Here is a 15,024-nt window from a genome sequence, read left to right on the forward strand (position 1 = left end):
GTCCTTGCAGAGTCCCCCAAAGGCTCCAGAGCTGACAGGACAAGACACTTCTATAAATGGAGGCTGGGGTGCAAGGGTTTATGGTGATAAAATAAGAATTGTTTGAAAGTCTGTTAGTGAAGGAGTCAGTCCTGGGTCCCCTCTCCGACTCTGTGAGCTGAATGACTCCCCCTTCCCCTACCCCGTAAATTCTGAAGCTTTGTTCTTTGGGGAAAATACAACAGAGACTGATGCTCAGTCACACAGTTGAGCACTGGGGTACCTCACTGAAAATGGGGGTCCTGAAGGGTTCTTTACACACTGGATGCTGAGACGCTGGTCCACAACCTCCACCTTCTTCTCACACTTTCTCCCCATGATGCTGGCAGCCAGGAGGAAACACCCCTCAGGAATGTGACCAGCTCAGAACCAAAGATCTAAAGATGCTGACTTGGAGTTTCCCCAGCTAAACAGCCCCAGCAGCCACCCCACCATGAGGCTCTGGGTCCACCAGCCTCCCCCAGGCTCTCAGACTTGGATCAGAGCTTTAGTCCTCACCCTTAAATATACACAGACAGGAATTGCCAGGCAGGCATCTGAAGAAAACTTCCAACATGAAAGAGAGAGGAAAAAATAAACACAGAAACAAGAACCCTGGAGAAAATAGCCTATTTGGGGAGAAAAATTTCAGAAAAATACACTATTTGTGATATCTTTAACACTACCTTGCAACCGTGAAATAAAAACAAAGCATGACAAAAAAAAAAAGAAACATTCAAAACAAAGAAAAAGCTCCAGGAAGCTCCAAATATGATGGCAGAAATGAAGAATTTGAATATGAGTCTTGGGAAATAAAGCTGAAGATACTGCTCAACAAGGACAAAGTGTAAAAAGACAAATAAGGACATATGCGAGAGAAAGTAAAGAGAAGAAAAAATTCGACGGCCAGTCCATAAGGTCCCATATCTGAGCAATAGGAGTTTCAGAAAAACAGAGAGAGAGAGAGAGAAATTATCAATGAAATATTTTAAGAAAATTTCTCAGAACCAAAACATTTGACTTTCCAGGCTGAAAAGACTCACTGAATGCCGAGTAGAATGGATACCAGATGAATACGGACACTCACCAGCCTCGTGAAATTACAGAATGCTAGAGACAAAGAGACTATCCCACATGCTTCCAGAGGAAAGCAATAGACCACATCCAAAGAACTGGGAGGGGAAATGGCTTCAATTTTCTCAACAGTAACACTAGAACGCAACATTCCGAACTTTGGCAAACATCTCAAAGTCTTTGTTTTCGAATTGAGGTAAAATTCACATAACATAAAATTCATCATTTTAACCATTTTAGAGAGTACAATTCAGTGGCATTTAGTACATTCACAATGTTGTGCAGTCATAACCACTATCTAGTTCCAGAACATTTTTGTTATGCTGTAGCATGTGTCAGTACTTGATTCCTTTTTGTGGCTGAATAATATTTCGTTGTGTGGCTACGCCATATTTGTTTATTCGTTCATCATTTGACCAGCATTGGGTTGTTTCCACTTTTTGGCTACTGTAGATATTGCTGATCTGAACATTCATGTACATGTTTTTGTTTGAACCAAAGTCTTAAAATATGGTTATTCTGTACTAAAAACAGATAAATAAATGCATGACACTGGAATGCAGAAAATCCTGAGGGGGAATAATTTCCAATTTAGAATTCTCTACCCAGCCAAACTACAAGCCAAGTGTGAGGGTAAAATAAAGACGTTTGGAGACAGGCAAGTTCTCAAAAGATTTACCTCTTGGGACCCTTTCTTGGGAAATTACTGGAGAATATCCTGCAATCTAAAAGAGAGAGTAAGCTGGCTAGGAAGAAAATAATACGTGATACAGGAAACTAGAGCTCCAATGCAGAAGAGAACAAATCCGAGGGCGATCCAGAAGGGAAACCCCAGGGCTCCAGCTGGGCACTGGGCACAAGGAGCAGCCAGTGATGGGCCAGCAGGTCAGAGGCTCTGAGAGAGGCATCTGCGGCATGTAAGATGGGCAGGCTACCTGGGGCGTGTCAAAATCTTGGGAGGCTACCTCGATACTTGGCAAACTGTTTGGTGTTTGAAACAGCAATAAGTGTATAGAAAACGAGGCAAATGCAAAGTTCAGACTTTAAATCATTAACTCCAGAGAAAAGAAAATCTGTGCAGGAAAGGGAAAGTAAGCGTGGTTTAACCACGTGGACACCACAACAACGGAAGCGCCACATAATGATCTAACCCAAATTATAATGTAACCTGGGAGGAGGAGGAGGCTGGCGAGGCTGGGATCAGGTGACGGTGGTGGGGGTAAGAGGACTGAGTCCTCGTTTTCCATGGTGGGACAGTTGTCACTATATTTCTGAAAAATAAAGATCCAGTGATCAAATGACCCAGAGCATGTTATTTGGAGACATGAATGTAAATTTTTTAAAAATCAGGTAAAAGAAATGGGTATTTATTTTGTAATTCTGCATAATAAATTACCACAAACAGTGGCTTAAAACAACATTCGAAGCAGTTTGGTGGCTCCTCAGAGTTGAACACAGAATTACTATATGACCCTGCAATTCTGCGCCTAGGGCCATGTTCAAAAGAATTGAAAACAGGTCCTCAAATGGGTGAGTGTGCACCCACGGTCATGGCAGCATGATTCACAATGGCCGAAAGGAGGAAACAACCCATTTGTGCAACAACGGATGGATGGATAAACAAATTGTGGGATGCAATGGAATAATACTCAGCCATAAAAGGGAATGAAGTATTGACACATGCTACGACGTGGATGAGCCTTGAAGACATTATGCTAAGGGAAAGACGTAGACACGAAATGTCCCATACTGTATAGTTCCTTTCATATGAAACATCCAGAATGGGTAAAGCCAGAGAGACAGAAAGAGGATTGATGGTTGCCAAGGGCTGAGTGGAGGGGGACTGCTCCATGGGTGTGTGGTTCCTGTTTTGGGTGGAGAAAATGTGTCAGCGCTGTGTAGAGGTGATGGTTGCACAATATTGTAGACATACTGAATGCCACTGAATTGTTAAATTAAAGTGGTTAATTTTATGTTTACGTGAATTTCACCTGACTTGAAACACCCCTATACAATCTAACTGTACAGTATAGTTCTGGGTTCATGTGTGCAGTGGCCCGCTAAGCTGGTGAAGAGAACCTACCATGAGGAAGAGCTGTAACTGAATTTTTGGATGGCAACCCGACTTGTGGTGAACACGACATAGTCTATACGGAAGTTGAAATATAATGATGTACACCTGAAATTGATATAATGTTATAAACCAATGTTACCTCACTAAAAAATTAATTAAAAAAATAACCTTACTTTATTTCTTCTTTTTCTTTTTCTTTTGGCTGTTCCATTCTTTTTTTCTGTTTAATTCCATTCCAAAAAGTTGGAGTAGTGCACTTGACTTTAAAGAGTGGAGGAAAGGGTGTGTTTACTAGTGTCCTTTGAAAATGTTCTGGGCCCCTTTGAGGTGAGTAGTAACCAAATACAACATGTCTATATTCTCCAGCATGGGGAGGAATACCCAGAAATTATGACCTTGTATATGTGAAATAAAACTATTTCTGAAAACAACCGAAAAAACAAAATGGAAAAACCCACCCATCTATTATTTCGGTTTCTCTAAGTCTAGGCTGGTTGAACCAGGTTCTCACAGGGCTAAAGTGAAGCGTCAGCCAGGGCCGCTCTCCCGTCTGAGGATTGGGGTTCTCTTCCAAACTCATTCAACTTCTTGGCAGAATCCCGCAGTTGTAGGGCTGTGGTCCTTGTCTTCTTGCTCGCTGTCAGCTAGGGACTGTTCTCAGCTCCTAGAAGCCATCCAGAGTTACTTGCCACATGGCCCCACAGGCCAGCCGGAGCAGGTCTTTCTCATTTCCTCTTCTGTGGCCAGGCAGAGAAAACTCTTTGCTTTCAAAGGTCTCACCTGTTTAGGTCAGGCCCACCCAGAATAATCTCCCTTTTGTAACAGAATCATGGGAGTGATACCACACTCAGTTTCTATCCACACTCCAAGGGAAGGGGATTTTATCAGGGCAAGGGTCACTGGTGATTATGTTAAGTCAGGGTTCTCCAGAAAAACAGAATCAATAAAAGATAGATAGATAGATAGATAGATAGATAGATAGATAGAGATTTATTATAAAGAATTGGCTCATGCAATTATGGAGGCTGACAAATCTCAAGGTGTGGGTTGGCAAGTTGGAGACACAGGAGAACTGATGACTGATTTCAGTCTGAAGGCCAGCAGGCTTGAGACCCAAGAAGAGATGAAGTGTCAGTTTGAGGGTCAGCCTTTTGTTCTATGCAGGCCTTCAACTGATTGGATGAGGCCCACCCACATTAGGAAGGGCAATCTGCTTTACTCAGTCTATCAATTTAAATGTTACTCTCACCCAACAACACCCTCACAGAAACACTCAGAATAATGTTTGACCAAATATCTGGGCAGCCTTTGGCCCAGAAGTTGACACATAAAATTAACCATCACAGTGGTCATTTTAGAACTCTGCCTGCCACAAAAAGAGGAGGAAGTTGCCACTGGAGAGGGGGAAATTAGGGGAAAGGGAGTGCTGGACTGATGTTTTTCACACAAATCTCATAAAGATATTTAATTTGTCCTTACACCTGGGCCATGCATCTCGTCCCTCCCCGCAGGGGGAGAACTCTGTGGAGCCAAGAGGCCGTGACCACATGGAGCCTGTGACCCCATCTTTAATCTTGACCTTACTCTGGGAACACTGAATGCCCTGAGCAAACAGCTCCAGGCCTTCATCTAAATCCTGAGCAGGTCTCTTTCCCAGCTTAGTCCTTTTGTTGGCAGACTGGACACTGCTGCGTGCACCCCTAGATCTGAGAAATAACCAGGGCTGGCTGTCGGCAGATGGGTGCAGATGGCACTGGAAGATGTTGGCTGAGATGTCTTTTTTAAATTAAACTTTTAATTTTGATATAATTGTAGAATCAGACACAGTTATAAGACATAACACAGAGAGATCCCAGGTACTCTTTACCCAGTTTCCCCTAATGGTCACATCTTACAAAACTATAGCACAGAATTGCGGGCAAGATACTGACATTGATGCAATGCATGGACCTGATTCAGGTTTCCCATTTTACTCATGTTGGTGTGTGTGTGTGTGTGTGTGTGTGTGTGTATTTAGTTTAAAGCAAATTTGTGTCACCTATGTAGGTTTGCATATCCACCACCATAGCCAAGATACAGAATGTCCCATCACTATAATGGACTCCTCCCGTTGCTCTTTTATAACCACACCAACCTCCCTCCTGCACCTTCCTCCCCGTCTCTAACCACCACCAGCACTGAGCTGTTTTCCATTTCCGTAATTTTGTCATTTCAAGAACGTTATATAAATAGGATCATAAGTAGGTAATCTCTTGGGACTGGCTTTTTTTCTCTTCCACACATCATAATTGCACAAAATTCTTCTAAGTTGATGTGCGCATCAATGTTTCATTCCAAACGCTGGTGAGGATGTGGAGACCCTGAATCCCGCACACGCCCTGGGGGAAGGTGGATGGGACGGCCACTCTGGAAACGGTTCATAGTTTCTTATAAAATGAAACCTGCAATTCCCAGAGGACCCAGTAACTGTGCTCTTTGGCATTTATCCCAGAGACGTGAAAACTTATGTTCACACAAAAACCTGTACACGAACGTCCATAACGGCTTTATTTGTGATCCTCCAAAGAGGAAAGCAAACAGTCCTTCAGCGAGTGAGTTGTTTAACAAACTGTGGTGCGTCCACACCATGGAATTCTACTCAGCAAAAGAGAGGAACGAACTGTTGAGACACACGACAACTTGGAGTCAATATTACTCTGATACAGAAACCAGAATAAAGGTGGGACCAAAAAAAAATTGAGAAATGTTCTTTTTTTCTGTTTTCTGCAAGAGAATGCACAAAACTCGTGCTAATTATTCTTTAATGTTCGGTGGAATTCTCCAGTGAAACCGTCTGGGTTTGGAGACGTCTTGGCGCTCACTGTGCAGGATCCTGCTTGCCAGCGCCGCCCAGCACCTGGTGTCTCTGGGTGGGGAGGGAAGTCTCAGGCCCTGGGGGAAGGCTAGCGCTTCCCTGGCTGCCTGTTTTCAGTGGGGGTCTGGATTGGTCCCCCTTACCAGTGCTGGGGTCTGCCTGGGGATGATGGAGTGACTCCCCATTGGATCCAGAGGAGGAAGGAGCCCACCTGGCTCACCTTCAGTTACTACGCTGGGGTTGGGTATGGATCGCCTTCTTCTGTTGGGCGGGGAACCTAGGACATCCTGCTGTGGTGTTCTTCCTCTATCCTGGGGTCTCCAGCCGGTTCACCTTCATCTTACCATCTTTCCTCTGGAAGGTTCTCCTTCAGTTGCCTCTTGCGTTACTTCTAGGGTTTACAGTTGTAGCGAGTGGGGACAAACAGAGAGTTGAAGTCTACGTCACTTTGTTTGGACGGGGAGTCCTGCGGGGTCCTTTGCATGCTGAAGGCTGGCTCAGGGCCCCGGTGGGAAGGAAGGTGGAACTGGTTTAGGGCCAGGGGCTGGGGACTTGTTTTCTCTACACCATCATTTGTGGCACAAAATCAGAAGAGTCTAAAATCCACGCCTGATCTTCCAGGTCATTGTTTTTTTGTTATTGTTTATAAATTTGTTTTTCGTGGCAAAATACACACAACATAAAATTTACCGTCTGAACTAATTTCAAGTCTACGGTTCAGTGGTATTAAATACGGTCACAATGTTGTGCGACCATCAACACCATCCAGCTCCATAATTCTTTTCATCTTGTAAAACTGCAGCTCTGTACCCATTGAACACTGACTCCCTATGCCCTCACGCCCCAGCCCTGGCAACCACAATTCTACTTGCCCTTTCTGTAATTTTGACTACTCTCGGTACTTCATACAAGTGGAATCATACGGTATTCGTCTTTTTGTGACTGGCTTATTTCACTTAGCATAATGTCCTCCTTAAAGGTTCATCCGTGTTGTCGCATGTGTCAGAATTTCCTTCCTTTTTAAGGTTACATAATATTTCTAGGTCTTTTTTTTGTTGTTGTTGAGGAAGATGAGCCCTGAGCTAACATCTGCTGCCAATCCTCTTCTTTTTGCTGAGGAAGACTGGCCCTGAGATAAGATCCGTGCCCATCATCCTCTACTTTATATGTGGGACGCCTGCCACAGCATGGCTTGACAAGTGGTGCCATGTCCACACCCGGGATCCGAACCAGAGAACCCCAGGTGGCCAAAGTGGAACGTGCAAACTCAACTGCAGTGCCACTGGGCTGGCCCCTTTAGGTCATTTTGAAGATGTGTTTGCCAAGCCTGGGGGAGAGAATGCATATTTTTAGCAGCCTATTAACTTGATTTTTGACTTTTAGACATTTACACACACAATTTGTGGGCCTCTATTTCTATTATTGCCCCAGCTGACAAATGCTAGGGGCATGCCTAACGGGCATGTAAATCAAACAGTGATTAAAAAATAAAAATGCTTTTTAGCATTTTTTTCTAGTCTCACCGTTTAGTGAGTAGATTAGGAAAAACAGACTTTATTTTTATTTTATTTCTCCTCTACATGTTTTTGAGAGAGACATGAGGAAGATGGCGGGGTGTTCCCGGGAGAATGAGGGACGGTGTCAGTTCAGGGTTCATCCAGCTTCCACTGCAGCAAGGTCTTCCATCAAACTCTTAGCTTGCTTAGGACGATGCTAAGAAAAAGGGCACAGCTGTTTAAAGAAAAGTATTAAGTGAACGGTAGAAGCAGTCCTCTCAGGAAAAGGTAAAAATCGGGAAGATGGTTCACAATTGACAGAAATTGGGATTCGTAAATAGGTGGTCTTCAGGCCCATCTTCTCTGAGACTTCATGGAACGTGCTTGGGAGCAGGCCATTTCAGGTGACAACAGTCAGAGTGATAATAACAATTCCTTGGTAGTGTGTTCAGCACATAACAATTGACAAAAAATTTCAATTTTTGTTTTTTTTTGCTCCAAGAGGCTGAAATATGTGTATAATTTTTTCCATTTTACAGATGTGAGGAACTGACGCTCAGAGATGGGGTATTTTGGCCAAGGACCATGCTTGCGTTGGTTGTGGCAGGATGGGGAGATGGGGAGTTGTGTCGACCCCACTCCCACTTTGCCCCGATCTCTTCCATCTCTGTGTTCTGGCCCTGGCTCCCCACCAGGACCACAGGTGAGGCCTTTCCTCCCAGCCTTTGGGAGTTTCTGGTGGCCGGAGCCTTTGGTGGGTTGGCGTCTCGTCCTGAGTTTTATAGGTGGCATTCTTCAGCAGGAGGGCAGGCTGATGCCCAACCAGGGCAACTGCCCTCCGAAACAGCCCAGGCGCACTTGGCAATGCTCAGGGGGTGACTATAGAGAACAAATAAACCCTCTTTGGCTCCCTTGAGCACAGCCAATGGCATGCGACGTCTGGGATGCTGGGCAGGCCTGGTATCCTTAACGTCCAGAGGATGGGATGAGCCTGCCCCCTGGGCTGGGGCACGTGTTGGGAGCTGGCCCCTCCAACAGGCGCTGAGAGGGTGTCAGGAGGAGCAGCCAGCAGGCACAGCATGGGGTCTCCATGACCCTGTCTTTGGTTCTCTTCTCTTACCCTCAACTACTACAGACAAATATGATAAAACAACCAATCAAAAGTGTATTAAAAAAAGTCAGACTCATAGAACAGAGAGAATGGTGGCTGCCTGAGGCCGGGAGGTGGGGAAAGAGGGAGAGGTTGGTCAGGGGCACACTCTTTGAGCTATAGGATGAATAAGGTCCGAGGATCTAATGTAAAACATGGCGACTGTAGTTGATGACGTATTGTATAATGGAGATTTGCTGAGAGGGTAGAACTTAAATGTTCTCACCAACAAAGGAGAGGGAAATATGTGGTGATGAATGTCTTCACTAAGTACATGGGGGGATCGTTTCATGATTTGTATGTGCATCAAATCACCCCAATGTATGTGTTAAATATCGCACAATTTTATTTGTAATAAAAAGTTGAATTATTCATACTAATAAAGTACAAAGAAATACAAATACAAAACATAAAAAATAAATACAAATAATATTTGTAATAATAAACCCGAAAAAAGTGTAAAAAACTAAACTAAAAGTCCCTTCATTCCACTACCGCTAAAACCCCACCCTTCAGAAATCACCATGGTTGTTTTATTTTATTTTGTTTGTTTGTTAGAGATTGGCACCTGAGCTAACATCTGTTGCCAATGTTCTTTTTTCTCCCCAAAGCACCCCCACTACATAGTTGTATATTCTAGTTGTAGGTCCTTCTGGTTGTGGCATGTGGGACGCTGCCTCAGCCTGGCTTGATGAGCGGTGCCAGGTCTGTGCCCAGGATTCAAACCAGCGAAACCTTGGGCCACTGAAGTGGAGCGTGTGAACTTAACCACTTAGCCACAGGGCCGGCCCCACCATGGTTGTTTTAAAAGAGTGATTCTTAAGCTTTTTTCTGCTCTAAACATTCACCTTGAGCGATCTCACCCATTCCCGTGACTTTGAACATCACTTACAGTTTGATGTCTTTCAAATCTCTCTCCTGAATTCCAGAGACCGATAACCAACGTTGACTGGAAACTCCACCAGGATAGCCCTCAGGACCGAAAGCACACGGCCAAAAGCAATCTTTTCGTCTCCTCCAAGTTGCTCTGATGGCGTCACTTCCCCTCCTCTAACCCCAGCCGGAAGTCTGGGGCTCTCTCCCCGCTACTTCTCCCGTCTCTCAACTCCTGTTTCCAGGCACCAAGGCTGTTTATTGTGCTCTTCTACATAAAGAATCTTAAATGTTGTATGAAGTCAATTATATTGATCTTTTCCTTTTAACTACTTTCTCCTGAGTCCAGATGGCATCTTGGAGGCGAAGGGGCAAGGCCACAGTAGTCAAGAAGCCCGGAGTCCAGAGAAGTTTAGGGCAGTGGTTGTCACCACACGGAGGAGCCCTGGCAGGTGTCTGGGGAGGCGTGTTGGGGGCAATGATGAGGGCCGTCTTAGTTGGGATTCCCCTGAAAGCAGAACTTGAGGCAAGGCCTTGGGTGCCCACAGATCTGGGCGGTGATCCAAGGAGCCAGACGTGAAGGAGCATTAACAGTGACGTGGAAGGAAGGAACTCAATAAAGTGAGGGTTAATAAGTGCATTACTGCAGTAGACTGAATGTTTGTGTCCCACCCAAAATTCACCACTTGAAATCTGAGCCCCCAATATGATAGCATTAGGAGGTGCCCACTGGGAGGTGATTAGGTCATGAGGGTGGAGCACTTATGAAAGGGATTAGTGCCTTTATAAAAAAGACCCAAGAGAGCTTCCTCACTCTGCCATGTGAGGACATGACATGACATGAAGTCAGTAGTCCGCAACCTGGAAGAGAGCCCTTACCAGAACCTGACCATACTGGCACCTTGACCTCAGACTTCCAGCCTCCAGAACTGTGAGAAAAGGATTTCTGTTGTTTCTAAGTCGTTCAGTCTTTGGTACTTGGTTATAGCAACCTGAAGAGACTAAGACAATTACTATGGGCAACTGGGTCTTAACCCTGCTGGGCCCTCTGAAGAACTGTGTGGAACATTCCTTAGAACTCTCTCTCCAAAGGATGGTAGGGCTGATTCCAGTCTCCACTCTGGTGAGTCACTTCCAGAGGTGTTAACTCCCCCACACTTCTGGAACGTGCCTGCGCATGGCTGAGCAGCCTTCTGAAGCTTATCTGGAAGCAGAGCAGAGACATGCCACGGCATGCATTTGCTATGGGACCCTGACACAGGTGCCTGGGGCTCTCTACCCTACTGTGCTGGGAGGAAGGCACAGTCCATCACAAGTGTCTACTACAAGAGAAAGTGGAGTGAACCCAGCCTCTAGCTCCCATTTCCACCAAATCACAGAACTTCCCTGATTACTTTATATATATATTAAAATCTCATTAGTTGTTTGATTTGAAGAAAGAGTTTTGCAGCTGGAATCATTTGAAAGACACGTCTCTTTATAGTCTGATTTCAATTTCAGCTCTAGTGGGAAGATTCACCATGTGCCTCCCTCCCCAATATACATCTGAATGTATCGCCCCAATTCCCTGGCAGGTGCCTGAAATTCCAGCATTCGAATCTTAATCACTCATTCAACTCACACTGGATCTCTGTTAAGGTGCAGGTGCCCCTGAGAGTACCTTCCCTGAGTTGCTGTCATCCATACAACTCTCAAGGTTACTGTGATTGTTGGGCTCTCCTGAAATGGTTTTGATAGGGGGAAAAGTACCTGCAGATCCCAGGCAAGAGGGAAGGGTGAAGGAGGGCCCCCATTAGCACGACTTGGGGTTAAGAATTCAAAGGCAGCATTTCTGCTTCTATTGGTAAGACAAGCTAGTGCTGTGGAGGGGGGTGGTGACTAGGAGCCATACAACTGCTCCTGCCTGAGCCTCCCCGTGTGGCCCTTGGCAAGCCTCTTGCCTTGCTAGGTCTGTTTCACCATCTATGAAGTGAGATTGGACAGTAAGGTGGAGGGAAGCGTTGGCCTGGCCACACTCCAAGTCTCTTCCAAGTGGGAACTATGGAGAACTGGCCAACAGACCCATCTAAAAAGGAAGCTGGCATCAGCTGGAGCCGATGTTTATCAGGCAGAAATGCAGACCCAGGGTGGCCAGACTTTTCCAGAGAAGCAGCAAGTTTGAACGTCATGTCAGTTTCCTGATTTTTAAATGTCAGCAATGAATTCAAACACTTAAAATGAAGTATGGGTTAAATTAAATGCTCCGAGGGCCGACTACATTCACCAATGGTTCTTAAACATCAGCGTTCTTGAGGCCCTTCTGGAGTGAAGGTAAGCATGTATATTTCTGGGCTTTTTCTAGGGAGATCCTGCCCCAGGAACATGCATTATTTTGTCTCTAGTAAGAATTTTTGTCTTAAAGTCTATTTTGTTTAATATTAGTATAGCCACTCCAGCTCTCTTTTGACTATGTTTGCATGGTGTATATTTTTCCATCCTTTAACTTGCAACATATTTGTGTCTTTGAATCGAAAGTGTCTCTTGTAGATAGTGTATAATTTGGTGTTATTTTTTTCTTTAGTATTCATTCTGCCAACCTCTGCCTTTTAACTGGAGTTTAACCCATTTACATTTAATGTCATTACCATTATGATAGGACTTACACCTGCCACTTTGCTGTTTGTTTTCTGTCTTATGTCTTTGTTCCTCTATTACTGACTTCTCTTGTGTTAAGTGGGTATTTTCTACTATACCATTTTAATTTCCTTGTTTCTTTCACTGTAATTTTTAAGTTATTTTCTTAGTGATTGCCCTAGGGTTACAATTAGCATCTTAACTTAAAACAATCTAGTTTGGATTAATATTAACTTAATGTGAATTGTATACAGAAACTTTAATATAACTCCATTTCTTCCCCAATCCTGTGTGTAATTATTGTCGTACAAATTACATCTTTATACATTATGAACACATCAACATAGTTTTACAGTTATTGTTTCATACTGTTTTTTAAAAAATTATTTATTTTTAAAAATTGTGGTAAAATATACATAACATAAAATTTACCATTTTAACTATTTTTAAGTATACAGCTCAGTGGATGCTGAGCTGGGTCCTTAGCATCTGAAGGAAAGTCATGGGCAGGGGATGAAAGTTACAGTGGAGGTACAAGGGAAAGTACTGTCGGATGCCAGAGTCAGTTCCTGCAGTAGTGACTGGGACAGGTGACAGATGAGGCTAAAGGAATTTGGAGTGTTAGATACACATTTATGTTCCACCTCCCTCTCTGTCCCCCTCCCATGCTGGATTAATACATGCAGTCAGAACACGCTCCCCAGCTGCTCGTTTCTCAATCTTGACCACACTTTGAAATCATCTAGTTGCCCAAGCTTGGCGTTTGCTAGTTGCCGTATTCTGGAGGCTGATTCTGGTCTACGTCTCCCTCTGTGGGTTGTCTTTAAGATTGCAGCAGGCTGTCCCCAGCCCTCAGCATCCTTCGTTCTTTCCTTAACACGCAGGCCACGGCTCTCAGTCTCTGTCCCTGTGATTTCCCAGAGAAGAGGCCTCAGCTCTGCTCCAGGCAGACCCTCAGAGCTCTGAGCTGAGCCTCAGCCTCCGTCTCTCCCCAGCGCCACGGACTCAGCCCTGATTAGACCACTTCTGACCAAAGGGGAAATCAATTCTTGCCTCCTTCAAAAGTCCTCCCAACGACCTCCATGCAGGATGATGGGGTCCTCCCTGGTACTCTCACACCCGGTGCCGTGGGGTGGTGGTGGGGAGCCTCTCTGACTAAGACAGTGCTTTGACCAGTGCTTGACCCTGGCAATAGTAGTTAAAGCTGACCTTTACTGAACACTTACTCTCTGCCAGACACTGTTCTGAGCACTCAACATGGTTAACTCACTGATCATCACAACTCTGTGAGGTGGGTGCCATTGACTGCATTGTACAAATGAGGAAACTGAGGCACAGAGAGTAGGAATTGGTCCAAAGTCATACAGTTGGTTCAGAGGCAGAGCCAGGATCCCTAGGCAGTCTGGTGCACTAAATAATATTATTTATATTGTTTCTGTGTCCAGGCACTGTTAGCCACTTGACATGCATTATCACATTGAGTTTCGCAGATGAGAAGTGAGACTCAGAGAAGAGGAGTAAGAAAATTGAGCAGACTTGGGTTTGCCTGTTCCCATGCTCCTCTAAACCAGGGCGCCCGTGTTGGCAGAATTGATCAAGTGTGTTCAATGGGCTGCCTCCATCAGGTGCATCTGGATGCCACAAAGATGCTTACGCCTCGTGATATTGAGCCAGCAAGTTTGGGGGATGGGCTGTGGGAATCTGCATTTTAACAAGCACCCCTTGTTGATCCTGATTTGCATAAAAGTTTGAGAAACCTTACTGCCCTCCCCACTCCACCAAGTAGAGCACAGTAGTCGCTTTAGATGAAAATTACTTGAGCATGTGTCTCTTTCCTTTTAGAACGATTAAAAATGCTTTTGCTGCAAGTAATAGAATCTCTGACAATAGTGGCTTAAATTCTTTATTTTTGTTTTAAGATTGGCACCTGAGCCAACAACTGTTGCCAATCTTTTCTTTTCCTGATTTTTCTCCTCAAATCCCCCCAGTACATAGTTGTGTATTTTAGTTGTGGATCCTTCTAGTTGTGGCATGTGGGATGCTGCCTCAACATGGCCTTGTGAGTGGTGCCATGTCCGCGCCCAGGATCCGAACTGGTGAAATCCTGGGCCGCCGAAGCAGAGTGCGCGAACTTAACCACTCAGCCACCGGGCCAGCCCCATAAATTCTAAAGAACTTTATTTAATAAAACGCCTAGAATTAGACAGTCTTAAGACTGGTGTAGCAGCTCAGTGGTGCCATCAAGGGCCTAGTTCTTTCAAGTTTTCTGTTCTGCTTTTCTTCTTCATGCTTGTTGCTTTGTAATTGCCAGATGGCTGCTGCAGATCCAGACATCTTGTCCAAAGCTCCCAGACTTTGCTGCAACAAGAGTACAGTCATGTGACTTAAGCACAGCCAAGCATGTGTTCTCACCTAGAATTTTAAATTGGGAGCCAGTGGGAAGAAGAAATGGGAACAATGAGAACCCCATTCTGGAGGACAATGTTGATGGCCCTAGAGGCCAAAATGGATTGCCATATTATTCTCAGATCAAGCACCAATGTTCTCACTTGAGGGGTTTTGTGATGAAATTTTACTGTGATGCTGGCTGCGTGGCCACCCTTTGCTCCTGCCCACTTTCTAAGCCTGGTCCTCCAAATTTTCTGCTTAGTCTGTGAATTCCTTGATGTCCTTTCAATATTTCCCTCTCCTTGATTCAGCCGGAGTCAGTTTCCATTGTTTGCAGAAGGTCTACCATGCTTGGCTCCTTCAGGTCTCAGCTGAAAGGCAACTCCTCAGGGAGACCTTCTCTGGCCGAGGGGAAGGTAGCCTGTTTTTCCCCAGGACAACGCCTGTGTCTTTCCTTCATCACACTTAGCACAAGCTATCAGTA

Source organism: Equus quagga, chromosome 12 (genome assembly GCF_021613505.1).
Source record: "Equus quagga isolate Etosha38 chromosome 12, UCLA_HA_Equagga_1.0, whole genome shotgun sequence".
Classification (NCBI taxonomy): Eukaryota; Metazoa; Chordata; class Mammalia; order Perissodactyla; family Equidae; genus Equus; species Equus quagga.